General features: G+C 38.6%; 1 protein-coding gene across 1 annotated transcript in view; it reads left to right on the forward strand.

The window, feature by feature from the left end:
• LOC128662603 (store-operated calcium entry regulator STIMATE-like) overlaps positions 1-18771 on the forward strand; it is a 205408-nt gene that overhangs the window by 107875 nt on the left and 78762 nt on the right. The gene's annotated exons all lie outside the window — the stretch shown is intronic.

Below are 18771 nucleotides of genomic sequence, written 5' to 3' on the forward strand. Positions count from 1 at the left end.
GAGTTACAGAGAAGAAAAAACTTTTACCAGGTTTAAAAATATTATTATGTAAAAACTGGTCACAAGTTTCTTGCACGTTAATGTTATTAGAAACATGATTTTAACATCTCTGCTATTGATTATTTAACCACACGATTATAGATAATATCTAACAACCAGATACCATTGGGATAAAGGGTTAAACGGAACCAATAAGGAATTTTTTTTTATAGCTAAAATTGTTGCATTTTTAAATTGGCTGCAATAGAATAAGGTGACATGGGACATTCTGGCCATTAAGGGAATTTGTGAATATACAGTAGGTCTAGCATCCATGAGGAATATTTTTGTTTATCAATGAATGAACTTTCTTTCTGTGGTTTTAGAATGCAAATATAGTTTCTCAGTAAGTGTTTTCATTTGTTATAAACCTATACTGATTCCGTAAGAACGGAACACTTTTTTTTTATTCTCATTATTAATTTATATTGCGGCAAGTATATTTCACCCGTCAGCTGCAATTTTTACTCCCATAAGCTAACACAGAACCGCGTCGCAAATCGGTATTACATATTCAGCACAAGGACTTACGCAGCAAAAATGGAGAAATTTTACTCCATTTTCACCTCGCCACACATAGGCAGGCGCAGCAAGCATTGCGCTGAAAATGTAAGCACCGTAACTCCCTGAAAATATAAACGAACACCTAATGCATGCGCAATATCTATCTACCTGTAAACCGCAATCCCCCACCGCAATAGCTAATAAAGTATATTAACCCCAAATCCGCCATTAACCCACATCGCAATTAACCTAATAAAGTATATTAACCCCTAATCGGTAAAACCCCAACAACGCAAATAACTAATTAAATTACTAAGCCCCCTAACCTAACATTAAAGGGACATGAAACCCAATTTTTTTCTTTCATGATTTAGAAAGAGCATACAATTATAAACAACTTTCTAATTTACTTCTATTATCTAATTTGCTTCATTCTCTTGATATTCTTTCCTGAAAAGCATATCTAGATATGCTTAGTAGCTGCTGATTGGTAGCTGCACATAGATGCCTCCTGTGATTGGTTCACCGTGTGCATTGCTATTTCTTCATTAAAGGATATCTAAAGAATGAAGCAAATTAGGTAATAGAAGTAAATTGGAATGTTGTTTAAAATTGTATTCTCTACCTTAATCATGAAAGAAAATGTTTGGGTATAGTGTCCCTTTAAATTAACCCCAGTTACCTAAATTAAAAAATACTAAGTTACAATTAAAATAAAAAAGCTAACATTACTTACAAATTAAACAAAAACTAAGTTTAAATTAATCTAAGGTTATAAAAAAAATAATAAGTCTAACATTACATAAAATAATAAACCAAATTATTTAAAAATAAAAAATATTGGGGGGCGTGTCTAAGAGGCGGCCATGATAAGTCGCTCTATCTGAAGCTCCAAGAGAAACTCCAATTTGCTTCGAGCTTCAATATGGCCTAATAACTGGTTACGTCTCTAACTATGCTAAGTCTCATAATACCCAGGAGTTAATACGGTTGATCAATTACTGTTTATACCCATATACATTGAACTCTATGCCCATATATGAGTAACCCCTCTGACACCATGTGTACCACAACCTAAATTGACAAAATGGATTCCTCTCGAACTTGGGACTAACGTATTATATATGAGAGGCTTCCTGCGGCTGAGGTGGCACCATGCAGTATATATGTTTTGGTTTCACTTGGGGGGGAAGTCCTCATCCCTTAAGATCACACTAACGAGATACTCTGGTTACTTAGTAGTGTTGTTTTACCATTATAAAACAAGGGTTCATTGGGTTTTCCTTGCAGATTACTTAGGGTATACCTCTAATCCTCTTAGATGGGGATTCAAGACAGATTGCTATATTGAACCCTTTATCTTTAATGTTATACACAACTGAACTGTATTAGTCAAGAGCTCTAAGTTTCTGCTATTAGGACTAACAGGTTGTGGTTTATCTTATTAATATGATCTATATAGCGGCTACTATAGTTTAGTTTTTTTACAATGTGATGGGTTTATTGCCTTTAAGCTTGCACAAGGTTCTTTTTCTTTAAGGTTATTGAGCATGGTTTGCTTAATTGTTAGTATGATTGAAAAGTGAGGTTCTTCATCGCACTTTACTGCAACATATATTTTGTATTACTATTATTACTCCCACAGCATATCAATTGCCCCCCCCCATTCCAAGCGGTGCTTACCCGCTGATAATTCAACTCTTATGTAAGCTTATATTCTATTCTAACTAGTCTAGCTATCTTGCTGTATTGCATTGACTACACTCTATTATTATTATTATTATTATTATTATTATTATTATTATTATTATTATTAACAGAATTACATTTCCTTAACTTTTATGTGACATTGGACCTGATGAGGTCCCTGGTGTGGCTAACTTGCTCCGCTAATATTACCTATATCAATGAGTCCATAAGTGACCAGCTAATCAGTCACTCATATTTAAAAAAAATTAGGTTTCTGTAGTTCATATTTTTGTCCAAGATTTTATTCTCATTGTATGCCATGGATAATGTGTCTGTTATGCTAAAAGATTTTATTTTACGTGTTATTTTTGCGTATAACCTCAATAAAAGATTACAGAAACAAAACAAAAAAAAATTAAACCTAATCCCTATGAAAATAAGAGCCCCCAAAATAAAATCACCCCCAATCTAATACTAAACTACCAATAGCCCTTAAAATAGTCTTTTGCAGGGTATTGGCCTAAGTTAAATAGCTCTTTTCCTTAAAAAAAATACTAAGTCACCCACTCTAACAGTAACCCCCCCACCCACAAAACCCCCCAAAATAAAAGAACTAACACTAAAAAATCCTAAACTACCCATTGCCCCTAAAGGGGCATATGTATGGGCATTGCCCTTAAAAGGGCATTCAGCTCTTTTACTGCCCTTAAAAGGGCATTCAGCTCTTTTACTGCCCTTAAAAGGGCATTCAGCTCTTTTACTGCCCTTAAAAGGGCATTCAGCTCTTTTAAGAGTGCCCAGAAATCCCTAATCTAGAAAAGAAAAAAAAACCCGCTTGGGAGAAAATGTCGACCGCTTGGAATAAGACTTCTTCGCCTGGAACAGGACCTTCTCCGCCAGACTTCAGGAATTGGTAAGGGCAATGCCCATACAAATGCCCCTTTTCAGTGTTAGGTTTTTTTATTTTGGGGGGTTTGGTGGGTGGGTTTTTTTTTTACTGTTAGAGTGGGGACTTACTATTTTTTTTTAAGGAAAAGAGCTGTTTAACTTAGGGCAATGCCATACAAAAGGCCATTTAAGGGCCATTGATAGTTTAGTATTAGATTAGGGGGTGTTTTTATTTTGGAGGGGCTTTTTTATTTTCATAGGGATTAGGTTTAATTTTTTTTATTTTTGATAATTTGGTTTATTATTTTATGTAATGTTAGACTTTTTTTATTTTTGTAATCTTAATTAGACTTTATTTTTAAGTAATGTTAGCTTTTTTATTTTATTTATAACTTTGTATTTTTTCATTTAGGTAATTGAGGTTAATTTAGGGGTGCTAGGTTAGGGGGTTTAGTCTTTTAATTAGTTATTTGTTTTGTGGAGGTTTGGCAGATTAGGGGTTAAATGTTTTATTAGGTTTATTGTGTAGTTGGTTAATATACTTTATAAAGTTTGTTGAGATGTGGGTCAATGGCGGATTAGGAGTTAATACATTTATTAGGTAGTTTGCGATATTGGGGTTGGCGGATTTAGGAGTTTATACTTTTATTAGGTAGTTTGCTATGTGTGTGAATGGCGCATTAGGGGTTAATAGTTTAAAGGGACATTAAACCCAACTTTTTATTTTACTTCTATTCTTTAATTTGCTTCATTCTCTTGATATTTTTCGCTGAAAAGCATATCTAGATAGGCTCAGAAGCTGCTGATTGGTGGCTGCACATAGATGCCTTGTGTGATTGGCTCACCCATATGCATTGCTATTTCTTAAACAAAGTATATCTAGAATGAAGCCAATTAGATAATAGAAGTACATTGGAATGTTGTTTATAATTTTATTCTCCATCTGAATAATGAAAGAGAAAATGTGAGTTTAATGTCCCTTTTAATTAGGCATATTGCGTTGTGAGGGGTTGGGATTGCGGAAATAGGGGTTTTACGTGTCAGGTTTATTTTTGGGAGGCAGGCTAGACCTTCATGGGAGAATTGATATTTTTTTTTTTTTTTTTCTTATGTGCTGGAAGTTTCTAAAGTGCCGTAAGTCACTGGCGACTCCAGCAATTTGTATTTACACTTATTTCTGGACATCGCAGGGTTTATGTAATACCCCGATGTGCAAGGTGAAATTACGGGTGGTGCAGGTTTCAGCAGTTGCGCTGAAGCCTGCGCCGTATATGTTATCTCGCCCATAGTGTTTGTTTATTTATTTTGGAGGAGGCTTAATATTTGATGGATTTGATTCTGATTTGCTAATTTCTATGCACTTTGTAATTCTCTATAAATACACTAGAGGGCAGCATTGCATCTTCTGTGCTTTTTAATAAATTTTATCACTGGTTCTAGTGACAGTCTACTGTTAAAATGATATTCAGTGTAATATTATTTTTGGAGTCTCAACAATCTGACAGTTTTTTGTTTTTGTTTTAATAATCTGTTAAAACTCTGCCTTGTGTTTACATTTCTGTACATCTTTTCTCAATGATAGCATTAAAGGTCAGGAATATGTCAGTCTGAGCTGGAAGAGATAAAAAGAATGAAAATGAATTTGTATTCATTATTCTATCTTTCCTATTACTAAAATGTTCTTTCTGAAGTATACACTTCAATAAACAATAACTGCATTCTGTGTGTGCATAGTATACGTTGTCAGCAATGTTTGCAGTTTGTTGCTAAAGGTCTTTATAAAAATTGTTTTAAAAGCAAACGTTTTGACATTCCTATTGTTTTGCATTATAGAAATGAAACTCATGAAAAGCCTCACAAGAATGATTCTTATCTGATTTGCTTGTTAGGGATAACAAATCAATTTTCTCCTGCGCTGACCAAGCAATCACAGTGTAGAATGTATATGGTCAGGATTCTGAATTCTACATAATTCACTCCATCCTGCATGAACATTGTGTTTGTTTCTCAATTACATATGGAACAATTAATGTGAATAATGAAAGATAATTGCAAAATGTTATTTACTATTCATAATTGTTCTATTAGGAAACCAAAATTAGTTTTTTCAATTCTTTACCTGCGTATTGGACATTGACAATATTCTTGCTGCTTTGTAAAGGCACATTTTATTCCAATTCAAAATAATACATAATATTCATGTTGGTATATAATAGAGAAACTGGTAATACAGAACATACTGTACAGTTTTCAATAACTGTTGTCCTCAAATGGAAATACATAAATAATACAGTTGAGTAGCCAGAAGTTTGCTTATGTGTAATAGTTATTATGGGGAAAAATATATAAATAAATATATATATATATATATATATATATATATATATATATATATATATATATATATATATATACCATTAAAAGTATATTGACTACTTGTTCAAGAAGTCCTGTGAATGCAATCTTTTCCTTGGATATTGTTTTGTATCGTTGCACCCAGGCAGGGGACTTTTGGTGGGTCGTGCTGCAGAACAAGACATCATAGTGGATTATAGATTATATAGTGCTGGCTATAATCTACTATGATGTCTTGTTTATTGGATATACTAATATATAAGATTACCGGGCACTAAATGGATCACCACACATTTACAAGGGGTCCATTTATTACCTAGCTAATTAGATTAAAACCTTTAGCTGGTATTTAATCATATATATATATATAAAGTCTTAGGCCACTATTAGATTTGTTATTTTAGCAAAGTTTTAATGACCATCAATAATTAATTTTTGGTCTCTTTATTAAGATACAAACCTAAAATACTGGAAATATGTACACAAAATATAAAAAAAACACAATATTAAGAACAAATTGGCTTCTTCAGGCAAAAGTCAGTATTTAGTGTGACCTCCCTTGGCACTAAGAACATCTTGAATTCTTTTGGGGAGACTGTCCTGAAGTTTTCTGAAGTAATCTTCTGGTATATTATACCAGGCTTCTTTCAGCACCTCCCAGAGTTCTTCTTTAGTAGATTTAGGTTGTTTTTTCTTTCACTCTCTGTCCAGGTGATCCCATACTGCCTCTATAATTTTCAGGTCTGGACTCTGTGGAGGTCAGTCCATGACTGTCGGTAGTTTATCAGCAGTTTTTCTCTCCAAATATGATTTCACTCCATTAGCAGTGTGCTTGGGATCATTATAACGCAGAAAAATAAAACTATTCCCAATCAGGCACTTTCCAGAAGGAATAGCATGAGGAATTAAAACCTGTCTGTACTTTATCGCAAACACCACTGGCAGAAATGCAGCCCCAAACGAGGACAGACCCTCCACCATGTTTCACTGAAAACCTCAAGCACTCATTCTTCTTCTGAGGATTGGACCCAAACATTTCAAACTTGGATTTGTCACTCCATAATACTCTTTTCTACTGATCTTCATTCCAATCTTTGTGAGCTTTGTGAGGGTCAACTTGGCATCCCAATAAAGCTGCAAGATACTGAGCTAGATTCTTGCTGGACTTCTTCCGGTCTCTCAAAGAAAAAACGCTGAGAAACTTCTCATTAGGTTTTGAAAGTTTTCTTGGCCTTCAAGTCCTTTTTTTTTTTTTTTTGTCCTTGACCTCTCCTGATTCTTCAAATTTCTTTATAACCGCTTGAATACCACAACTTGAGTATCAGTTTTTTTGCTGATTTCCCTTTGAGAGTGACCTTGCTGATGCCAAATTATAATTTTATGTCTGTCAAAAAATATGATCCTTTGGCATTTTGAATGTAATGATGTGATTGAAAGTTGATCTTATTAGCAAGCTTCCAATGAATTCAACTCATACCACATGTGTATGTAATGCTCAAGAATGTCTTGCACAAACCTGGTGTCATCTTGACATGAAATAGTCATCTTGACATGAAATAGTAAGACAAATACAGGTGTAAGCAATGAGATTAATTAGGGTTCCATTTAGGTTTATGAGAGCCATGTTCATGCTATTGCTCAATTTTTAAGAGGAGGTCACCCAAAATGTTTGCCACTTTAGCCTATAGAAGCTGTTTTTTCAGTTTTTTTATTTATTTTTAATAATGCGCACAAAAAAAACCTGTATTTTCTGGTTGTATTCTAATAAAGAGACTGAGAAATAATTTGAGAGGGATTGAGACTGACTTCCTTCAGGCCGCACACTGGCAGCACTATGTTGACATCAGATATGACATTCCAAGTCACACGTACACACACCTGTTAGTGCCCTGTCTGTGTCTATAAGATCCCACAGCACAATTTTCTCCAAAATAGTTTTTCTCATGTTGGTATCCTCAGCTCCCAGGCGCTCTTTGTGTTTTGCTTTTCTAGTTCCCAATCTGTGTTTCCTCCCAGTCCTTTGTGTTCTGCTGAACTCTGGCTATTCTCTTGGACTTCTCTACTTTATTTAACCCTCCTTCTTCTTCTGAGCTGCTGGTTTTGGTCTCCGTTTTGATCACTCCTCAGACACTTTCTGTTAAACCAAAAGCCCCAGTATCTTCTCATTCTATCACATTCCCTACCCTCTATGTAAGAATGTGCTATTCCCTCCTTCCAGGATCCAGTCTACTAAACCTTAAAGATAAATTATATAAATAAAATATTGCAAAAGAAGTATAATTTGTAATCACTTAGGATATTTGTAGTGAATTAATAGTAATATATTTATAAAGTTTCACTTACAAAATGCAATCAAATACTTACACTTTTTTTTTTTTTACTTCTTTAAAATATTATTATTTCAGTACAGTATAAAAGGAAACTAATGTTTCATCTCTGATGCAGTTTCTAGAATCTCAAATGGGAAAAGCAAATCCATCGGTTTTACTATTCCCTGAACAAATCCGCCTCTGCTATAAATATTTTTTGTTCTCCACACAAGAGTTACATTTTAATCCTGTTTGAATTTTTTTTTTTTATTAAGACCTTTTATCTGCAAGTTTTTACTTTTTAAAATAGATACAGATTTTTCTAAACGAGTATTTTGAAAAGCTTTTTAAAGGAATTATAATATACGCCATAGACTTAAATATGTCTGTCATTATGCAGCAAGCTTTATTTTAAAAAAAAAAAAAATTAAAAAAACATTTACAAGCTGGTTTTATAACTCCACGTCAGGGAAGTCTATTTTTATTTAATAGGATTTATTACTCTCCGAGCTTCTGTGTTTCTCATACGCTTATTTATAAGCTATACACTGTTTTTCTGGAAACATGGGGAATAAAATTAAGCATTTTTAGTATTTTAAATAAGATTAGGAATATAATGGTATAACCGTTTTGCCAAGGTTTGCTTGGAGAGTTAAAATCTTTAATAAATCATCACCTTACAGGTAAACCAAGGATGAAATACTTTATAACATTAATTTCCATAAAGCGGTAATTAATCATAAAAACAATGAAGAAATAAATACTAATAGGCACTATGCATCGTATAGAAATAAAGGGACAGTCTACTCCAGAATTTTTATTTGTTTAAAAAGATAGATAATCCCTTTATTATCCTTTCCCCAGTTTAGCATAACCAACACTGTTATATTTAATACAGTTTTTACCTCTGTGATTACCATGTATCTAAGCCTTTGCAGACTGATCCCTTAATTCAAATATTTTGACAGATTTGCATTTTAGCCAATCGGTGCCCTTTCATAAGTACCTCCACGGGCGTGAGCACAATGTTATTTATATAGCACACATGAACTAGCTTCCTCTAGCTGTTAAAAACTGTCAAATGCTATCAGATAAGAGATGGCCTTCAAGTGCTTAGAAATTGGCATATGAGCCTACCTAGGTTTAACTTTCAACATAGAATAATAAAAACATTATTTCCACAATTTGTTTTAGGGTCCCGTCCCTTTATCAGGAGTCTTTGCTACATTTCAACTTCCAAGCTTGCAGCCCCCCCCCCCTTTTTTTTCATAATTTGTGGTAGAATGCTTCATTGCTTCAACTGACACCCCAAAGCATTCTGGGCATCATAGTCCAGAGGGAGGGCACTTTTGGTTGATGGGTACAGCACCTTGAAGCAGTGTTACCTGTGTGTCTTTTGCATCGAATGATAGTTATAACCCACCAATCACACAGTGTGTGACAAGATCAGTGTACATTTAATGTAAATTGCCCAATCTGTAAAAAAACCAAACCGTTTTTAATGTAAGTCCAATATCCCTTTAAGGGACATTAAACACCAAATTAATGCTACATATTATGATGAATTTAAAGGACGTATTAGTCTGAGAATAATATATAGATCTGTATTTTTTTATATTATTAGTTCAACGGTTGAATGAATAAGTGCAGAGTTGAGATTTTGCAATGTAATTGGCACCACCATATTGTTTCTCAGTTGAAGTACCAGTAAATACAGTAGATCTGCATATTTAACAAATGCATGATAAAAAAAACAATGCAATAGCACTTAGGCCCTGATGATTGAAAGTGCTAAGAGGCGGCAAAATATTCCAAAGGATTCGCCGCTATGTCAAGCGAGCCTGTCAAAATATTCCAACCTCCCGACATAGCGTCATTGTAGAGAGGCGTTTACTATACACGCCATTAGTCAGCGATACTGGCTAAAGGATGCTAAAGGATGCTTTGAAATAGAACTGCCATGCCTAACCATTAATCATAACTCCCTAAAAAGAAGTATCCCACAATTGCAAATTAACACTACACTAATAAATATCTAAAATGACACCCACCCACCGCAAGTACTATCCTATTAACCCCTAAACCGCCATATACCCTCCACAAGTACTATCCTATTAACCCCTAAACCGCCATATACCCACCGCAAGTACTATCCTATTAACCCCTAAACCGCCATATACCCTCCACAAGTACTATCCTATTAACCCCTAAACCGCCATATACCCTCTGCAAGTACTATGCTATTAACCCCTAAACCTCCATATACCCTCCGCAAGTACTATCCTATTAACCCCTAAACCACCATATACCCTCTGCAAGTACTATCCTATTAACCCCTAAACCACCATATACCCTCAGCAAGTACTATCCTATTAACCCCTAAACCGCCATATACCCACCGCAAGTACTATCCTATTAACCCCTAAACCGCCATATACCCACCGCAAGTACTATGCTATTAACCCCTAAACCTCCATATACCCTCCGCAAGTACTATCCTATTAAACCCTAAACCACCATATACCCTCTGCAAGTACTATCCTATTAACCCCTAAACCACCATATACCCTCAGCAAGTACTATCCTATTAACCCCTAAACTGCCATATACCCACCGCAAGTACTATCCTATTAACCCCTAAACCGCCATATACCCACCGCAAGTACTATCCTATTAAACCCTAAACCGCCATATACCCTCTGCAAGTACTATCCTATTAAACCCTAAACCGCCATATACCCTCAGCAAGTACTATCCTATTAACCCCTAAACCGCCATATACCCTCTGCAAGTACTATGCTATTAACCCCTAAACCTCCATATACCCTCTGCAAGTACTATCCTATTAAACCCTAAACCGCCATATACCCACCGCAAGTACTATCCTATTAACCCCTAAACCGCCATATACCCTCAGCAAGTACTATCCTATTAACCCCTAAACCGCCATATACCCTCAGCAAGTACTATCCTATTAAACCCTAAACCGCCATATACCCTCAGCAAGTACTATCCTATTAAACCCTAAACCGCCATATACCCACCGCAAGTACTATCCTATTAACCCCTAAACCGCCATATACCCTCAGCAAGTACTATCCTATTAACCCCTAAACCGCCATATACCCTCTGCAAGTACTATCCTATTAACCCCTAAACCGCCATATACCCTCAGCAAGTACTATCCTATTAACCCCTAAACCGCCATATACCCACCGCAAGTACTATCCTATTAACCCCTAAACCGCCATATACCCTCAGCAAGTACTATCCTATTAACCCCTAAACCGCCATATACCCTCAGCAAGTACTATCCTATTAAACCCTAAACCGCCATATACCCACCGCAAGTACTATCCTATTAACCCCTAAACCGCCATATACCCTCAGCAAGTACTATCCTATTAACCCCTAAACCGCCATATACCCACCGCAAGTACTATCCTATTAAACCCTAAACCGCCATATACCCTCAGCAAGTACTATCCTATTAACCCCTAAACCGCCATATACCCTCAGCAAGTACTATCCTATTAAACCCTAAACCGCCATATACCCTCTGCAAGTACTATCCTATTAACCCCTAAACCGCCATATACCCACCGCAAGTACTATCCTATTAAACCCCTAAACCGCCATATACCCTCTGCAAGTACTATGCTATTAACCCCTAAACCGCCATATACCCTCTGCAAGTACTATGCTATTAACCCCTAAACCGCCATATACCCTCTGCAAGTACTATCCTATTAACCCCTAAACCGCCATATACCCTCTGCAAGTACTATCCTATTAACCCCTAAACCGCCATATACCCTCTGCAAGTACTATCCTATTAACCCCTAAACCGCCATATACCCTCAGCAAGTACTATCCTATTAAACCCTAAACCGCCATATACCCTCTGCAAGTACTATCCTATTAACCCCTAAACCGCCATATACCCTCCGCAAGTACTATCCTATTAACCCCTAAACCGCCATATACCCTCTGCAAGTACTATCCTATTAAACCCCTAAACCGCCATATACCCTCAGCAAGTACTATCCTATTAACCCCTAAACCGCCATATACCCTCTGCAAGTACTATCCTATTAAACCCCTAAACCGCCATATACCCTCAGCAAGTACTATCCTATTAACCCCTAAACCGCCATATACCCTCTGCAAGTACTATCCTATTAAACCCCTAAACCGCCATATACCCTCAGCAAGTACTATCCTATTAACCCCTAAACCGCCATATACCCTCTGCAAGTACTATCCTATTAACCCCTAAACCGCCATATACCCTCTGCAAGTACTATCCTATTAAACCCCTAAACCGCCATATACCCTCTGCAAGTACTATCCTATTAACCCCTAAACCGCCATATACCCTCTGCAAGTACTATCCTATTAAACCCCTAAACCGCCATATACCCTCAGCAAGTACTATCCTATTAAACCCCTAAACCGCCATATACCCTCAGCAAGTACTATCCTATTAACCCCTAAACCGCCATATACCCTCTGCAAGTACTATCCTATTAAACCCCTAAACCGCCATATACCCTCAGCAAGTACTATCCTATTAACCCCTAAACCGCCATATACCCTCTGCAAGTACTATCCTATTAACCCCTAAACCGCCATATACCCTCTGCAAGTACTATCCTATTAACCCCTAAACCGCCATATACCCTCTGCAAGTACTATCCTATTAAACCCCTAAACCGCCATATACCCTCTGCAAGTACTATCCTATTAACCCCTAAACCGCCATATACCCTCTGCAAGTACTATCCTATTAACCCCTAAACCGCCATATACCCTCTGCAAGTACTATCCTATTAACCCCTAAACCGCCATATACCCTCTGCAAGTACTATCCTATTAACCCCTAAACCGCCATATACCCTCTGCAAGTACTATCCTATTAACCCCTAAACCGCCATATACCCTCTGCAAGTACTATCCTATTAACCCCTAAACCGCCATATACCCTCTGCAAGTACTATCCTATTAACCCCTAAACCGCCATATACCCTCTGCAAGTACTATCCTATTAACCCCTAAACCGCCATATACCCTCTGCAAGTACTATCCTATTAACCCCTAAACCGCCATATACCCTCTGCAAGTACTATCCTATTAACCCCTAAACCGCCATATACCCTCTGCAAGTACTATCCTATTAACCCCTAAACCGCCATATACCCTCTGCAAGTACTATCCTATTAACCCCTAAACCGCCATATACCCTCTGCAAGTACTATCCTATTAACCCCTAAACCGCCATATACCCTCCGCAAGTACTATCCTATTAAACCCCTAAACCGCCATATACCCTCTGCAAGTACTATCCTATTAACCCCTAAACCGCCATATACCCTCTGCAAGTACTATCCTATTAACCCCTAAACCGCCATATACCCACCGCAAGTACTATCCTATTAAACCCCTAAACCGCCATATACCCTCAGCAAGTACTATCCTATTAAACCCCTAAACCGCCATATACCCTCTGCAAGTACTATCCTATTAACCCCTAAACCGCCATATACCCACCGCAAGTACTATCCTATTAAACCCCTAAACCGCCATATACCCTCAGCAAGTACTATCCTATTAACCCCTAAACCGCCATATACCCTCAGCAAGTACTATCCTATTAACCCCTAAACCGCCATATACCCTCAGCAAGTACTATCCTATTAAACCCTAAACCGCCATATACCCTCTGCAAGTACTATCCTATTAACCCCTAAACCGCCATATACCCTCCGCAAGTACTATCCTATTAACCCCTAAACCGCCATATACCCTCTGCAAGTACTATCCTATTAAACCCCTAAACCGCCATATACCCTCAGCAAGTACTATCCTATTAACCCCTAAACCGCCATATACCCTCTGCAAGTACTATCCTATTAAACCCCTAAACCGCCATATACCCTCAGCAAGTACTATCCTATTAACCCCTAAACCGCCATATACCCTCTGCAAGTACTATCCTATTAACCCCTAAACCGCCATATACCCTCTGCAAGTACTATCCTATTAAACCCCTAAACCGCCATATACCCTCTGCAAGTACTATCCTATTAACCCCTAAACCGCCATATACCCTCTGCAAGTACTATCCTATTAAACCCCTAAACCGCCATATACCCTCAGCAAGTACTATCCTATTAAACCCCTAAACCGCCATATACCCTCAGCAAGTACTATCCTATTAACCCCTAAACCGCCATATACCCTCTGCAAGTACTATCCTATTAAACCCCTAAACCGCCATATACCCTCAGCAAGTACTATCCTATTAACCCCTAAACCGCCATATACCCTCTGCAAGTACTATCCTATTAACCCCTAAACCGCCATATACCCTCTGCAAGTACTATCCTATTAACCCCTAAACCGCCATATACCCTCTGCAAGTACTATCCTATTAAACCCCTAAACCGCCATATACCCTCTGCAAGTACTATCCTATTAACCCCTAAACCGCCATATACCCTCTGCAAGTACTATCCTATTAACCCCTAAACCGCCATATACCCTCTGCAAGTACTATCCTATTAACCCCTAAACCGCCATATACCCTCTGCAAGTACTATCCTATTAACCCCTAAACCGCCATATACCCTCTGCAAGTACTATCCTATTAACCCCTAAACCGCCATATACCCTCTGCAAGTACTATCCTATTAACCCCTAAACCGCCATATACCCTCTGCAAGTACTATCCTATTAACCCCTAAACCGCCATATACCCTCTGCAAGTACTATCCTATTAACCCCTAAACCGCCATATACCCTCTGCAAGTACTATCCTATTAACCCCTAAACCGCCATATACCCTCTGCAAGTACTATCCTATTAACCCCTAAACCGCCATATACCCTCCGCAAGTACTATCCTATTAAACCCCTAAACCGCCATATACCCTCAGCAAGTACTATCCTATTAAACCCCTAAACCGCCATATACCCTCTGCAAGTACTATCCTATTAACCCCTAAACCGCCATATACCCACCGCAAGTACTATCCTATTAAACCCCTAAACCGCCATATACCCTCAGCAAGTACTATCCTATTAAACCCCTAAACCGCCATATACCCTCTGCAAGTACTATCCTATTAACCCCTAAACCGCCATATACCCACCGCAAGTACTATCCTATTAAACCCCTAAACCGCCATATACCCACCGCAAGTACTATCCTATTAAACCCCTAAACCGCCATATACCCACCGCAAGTACTATCCTATTAAACCCCTAAACATACCTCACATACCTGTATGGGGACAGTCTAGCCAAAATTAAACTTTCATGATTCAAATAGGGCATGCAGTTTTAAACAACTTTCCAATTTAGTTTTATCATCAAATTTGCTTTGTTCCCTTGGTTTTCTTTGCTAAAAGCTAAACCTAGGTAGGTTCAAACTGATTTCTAAACTGTTAAAAACCACCTCTCATCTCAGTGCATTTTGACAGTCCTAGTTCATGTTTGCCATATAGATAACGTTGTGCTCACTCCGTGGAGTTATTTAAGTCTCAGAACTGATTGGCTAAAATGCAAGTCTGTCAAAAGAACTGAGATAAGGAGGCAGTCTGCAGAGGCTGATACAAGTTAATCACACAGGTAAAAAGTGTATAAATATAAAAATGTTTTTAAACAATAAAAATTCTTGAGTAGACTGTCCCTTTAATTTCCTAACCACCTCCCATCCCTTTTATGTGGGTCGTATAGGTGATTATTGATCTTAAAGGGACAGTGTACACTCATTTTCATATAACTGCATGTAATAGACACTACTATAAAGAATAAGATGCACAGATACTGATATAAAAATCCAGTATAAAACTGTTTAAAAACTTACTTAGAAGCTGTCAGTTTGGCTCTGTTGAAAAGGTAGCTGGAAAGCCCACTGCAAGTGGGAAATAAGACCCTCCCCCCTCCCCCTTCTTTTGCATATGAAAAGACCCTTTACACAAACAGGAGCAAGCTGGAGAGGGTAGATGACGGTATTCAAATAAAAGTTTGGGGCTTGGTTAGGAGTCTGAAAATCAGAGCAATGTTATTTAAAAATAAGCAAAACTATACATTTTATTTAAAAAAAAAACCTTTATGGGCTATATAAATAGATCATCTACAAAACATTTATGCAAAGAAAAAATGAGTGTATAATGTCCCTTTAAGCATGCAATAGGCCTTAATCTCCTAACCACCTCCCTTACCTGTATAGGGGTTGATAAAGTGATAAGGTTAAGGCAGCTTAGGGGTTAATAATGCATTTATCTAACAAATAGTATGCATTCTTATGTATGATGCATGTTCTTTTAACTATTGTATATTAATTAATATTTATTTTTTCTTGTGTTTTGTATTGTAAACAATATAAATTATATTTTTTTTAAATTTATATTTGTTACAAAAGGCATTTTCTCTTAGAAGGTAACACCCTCAAACAAGTGGTATCCCTAGGTGCCTCATCAAATTGCAGACAACATACTAATAGAGTGAACCTGCACCCCGCTCAATAAGCACCCCTTTTAAGATGCGCCAGACCGGTGCTCAATTCCAGTGTTGAGTTCCAGAAGCCCGGAGAGGCTTTGCCGCCCCTCTGACAGTCAGCTGTCAGTGTTTTTAGCACAGCTATGTGACATATTATCAAAACATTGTTTATAATTCTTGCGACATATTTTTATAGTTCTAATGGGGAGATTTACTGTTTAGTAAAGTTTATTAAAGTGAGTTATTTTTCTAACAGTAGGCAGTATGTGGGAGTTAGCTTGGGCATTCCAGGGGAAAGTAAGTCAGATATTACATCAGTGTATTAGGCGGTATTAGGGACTGGGTGTTCCAGGGGTGTGAAGTTTATGTGCGAATTAGATGTAAGCTGTCAGGTAAAGTTAGCTGGGCATTCCAGGGGTGTGTAGGTTAGGTGTAGGCGGTCAGGGGGAGTTAGCTGGGCGTTCCAGGGGTGTGTAGGTGGTCAGGGGGAGTTAGCTGGGCGTTCCAGGGGTGTGTAGGTTAGGTGTAGGCGGTCAGGGGGAGTTTGCTGGGCGTGCCAGGGGTTTGTAGGTTAGGTGTAGGTGGTCAGGGGGTGTTTGCTGGGCGTTCCAGGGGTTTGTAGGTTAGGTGTAGGCGGTCAGGGGGTGTTTGCTGGGCGCTCCAGGGGTGTGTAGGTTAGGTGTAGGCGGTCAGGGGGAGTTTGCTATGCGTGCCAGGGGTGTGTAGGTTAGGTGTAGGCGGTCAGGGGGAGTTTGCTGGGCGTTCCAGGGGTGTGTAGGTTAGATGTAGGCAGTCAGGGGAAGTTTGCTGGACTTTCCAGGGGTGTGTAGGTTAGGTGTAGGCGGTCAGGGGGATTAACTGGGCATTCCAAGGGTGTGTAGGTTAGGTGTAGGCGGTCAGGGGGAGTTTTCTATGCATTCCAGGGGTGTGTAGGTTAGGTGTAGGCAGTTAGGGGGAGTTTGCTGGGCGTGCCAAGGGTTTGTAGGCTAGGTGTAGGCGGTCAGGGGGAGTTTGCTGGGTGTGCTAGGGGTTTGTAGGTTAGGTGTAGGCGGTCAGGGGGAGTTTGCTGGGCGTGCCAGGGGTGTGTAGGTTAGATGTAGGCGGTCAGGGGGAGTTTGCTGGGCGTTCCAGGGGTGTGTAGGTTAGATGTAGGCGGTCAGGGGGAGTTTGCTGGGCGTTCCAGGGGTGTGTAGGTTAGGTGTAGGCGGTAAGGGGGAGTTTGCTGGGCATGCCAGGGGTGTGTAGGTTAGATGTAGGCGGTCAGGGGGAGTTTTCTGGGCGTTCCAGGGGTGTGTAGGTTAGGTGTGACGTAGATGTAGGTGGTCGGGGTGAGTTAGCTGAGCGGTGCAGGGGTAGTGCAGGTTAGCTCTGGTGTAGGTGGTCAGTGGAAGGTAGCGAGGCAGAACAAAGGGACTGTAGCTTTGATGTGACGTAGTTTAAAGGCGTTTAGGGGGAATTAGTAGGCTGCACTTTGATTCGGACACATCAACATCAGATCAATATGTTCAAATCGGCGAAGTGCAGGTTGTAAGTAGGGTGGGGCCATGTTTGTCTCGCCAGCTATCAGCTGTCGAGACTATATCGCTTGAGGTAGTTAGAGTAGGTGTAGTAAAACTTAGGTTCCACCGGCAATATTTGGAGTGTGCCTACACGGAAACTATTTTTAGTTTCAGTGAGTGCACTGTCCAGCTGTGCGTTGTAGTCCCACTTCAAATAGCCCCCTCCCCCCCCTCAGCAGCAGTAAAATGCAAATGAGCAGCGATGTTAGTGGTGATGTCACGCTCCCATTGACTACTATGGGAGAGACATCGCTGCTCAGCCACGCCCCTTTTCTTTGAAAATGTCGATGTTTTGAACATTGAGGCCTTAGTCTGAACTTCAAATGAGTAGTAGATTTTTTTAATGTAAAATATCAGTTATATATATTTCCTCCACTCCTGTATCATGTGACAGCCATCAGCCAATCACAAATGAATATACACATATTTTGTGCATTCTTGCACATGCTCAGTAGGAGCCGGTGACTCAAAAAGTGTAAATATAAAAAAACTGTGCACATTTTAGTAATTTGGAAAGTTGTTTAAAATTGCTGCTCTATCTGAATCATGAAAGTTTAATTTTGACTTGAGTGTCCCTTTAAAAACCCTGTTCTCATTACCCCATGGGGAGGTTAATTAGGGTCAGTTAAAAATGAAAATTAAGTCTCAGAAAGTTTAATATCTCTTTAAATAGGACCAAAGAAACCTAGGTAGGCATCTGGAGCACTTTATGGTGGGAAATAGTGCTGCCATATTGTGCTCTTGCAAAGGGATAACAGTCTTGTTAAACTTCTTAGGTTTCTTCTCTGCTTTTCAACCAAAGATACCAAGAGAACAGAGAAAATGTGATAATAATGTGAAAGTTGTTTAATGTATGCTTTATCTAAGAAGAACAAATCCTACTGTGAAGTGGGACACATCTCTACAATCCTGATTTAAAAAAAC

This window comes from Bombina bombina, chromosome 6 (assembly GCF_027579735.1).
Source record: "Bombina bombina isolate aBomBom1 chromosome 6, aBomBom1.pri, whole genome shotgun sequence".
Taxonomy (NCBI): Eukaryota; Metazoa; Chordata; class Amphibia; order Anura; family Bombinatoridae; genus Bombina; species Bombina bombina.